This window comes from Propithecus coquereli, unplaced genomic scaffold (assembly GCF_000956105.1).
Source record: "Propithecus coquereli isolate 6110/MARCELLA unplaced genomic scaffold, Pcoq_1.0 Scaffold256, whole genome shotgun sequence".
Lineage (NCBI taxonomy): Eukaryota > Metazoa > Chordata > Mammalia > Primates > Indriidae > Propithecus > Propithecus coquereli.
Genome location: NW_012148130.1, coordinates 1,074,425 through 1,074,994, shown reverse-complemented (window position 1 = coordinate 1,074,994; position 570 = coordinate 1,074,425). Strand labels below are relative to the sequence as shown.

Genomic DNA, 570 nt, shown 5'->3' with positions numbered 1-570 from the left:
TGGTCCCAACCTTTCTGGCACCAGGGACTGTTTCATGGAAGACAGTTTTTCCATCGACGGGGAGGGGGAGATGGTTTAGGGATGATTCAAGTACACTACGTTTGTTGTGTACTCTATTTCTGTTATTATTACGTTGTAATATATAGTGAAATATATAACTCAGCTTGTATACAACACACACATATACATATATACACATGTACACATATATATATACACATGTATACACACATACATACAGTCACACACACATATACATATGTATACATATATTCACACACATACATACACAACTGCATATACACACACATACATGTATATACACATGTATACATATATACACATACACTCACATAAAGACACATATATATACACACATATACACACACATGTGCACACACATATATTTTTGTCCGTTGAAATATTTTATTAGTATCAACGTATTACATCCCTAGAAAAATAATCCCAGGGCCAGGCTCGTGCCTGTAATCCCAGCATTTGGGGGTCCAAGGTGGGAGGATCGCTTGACTCCAGGCATTTGAGACTAGCCTGAGTAACGTGGGGAGACCT

General features: G+C 37.7%; 1 protein-coding gene across 5 annotated transcripts in view; it reads left to right on the top strand.

Moving 5' to 3' along the window:
- KLC1 (kinesin light chain 1) overlaps positions 1 to 570 on the top strand; it is a 55,756-nt gene that overhangs the window by 31,487 nt on the left and 23,699 nt on the right. The window lies entirely within an intron of this gene.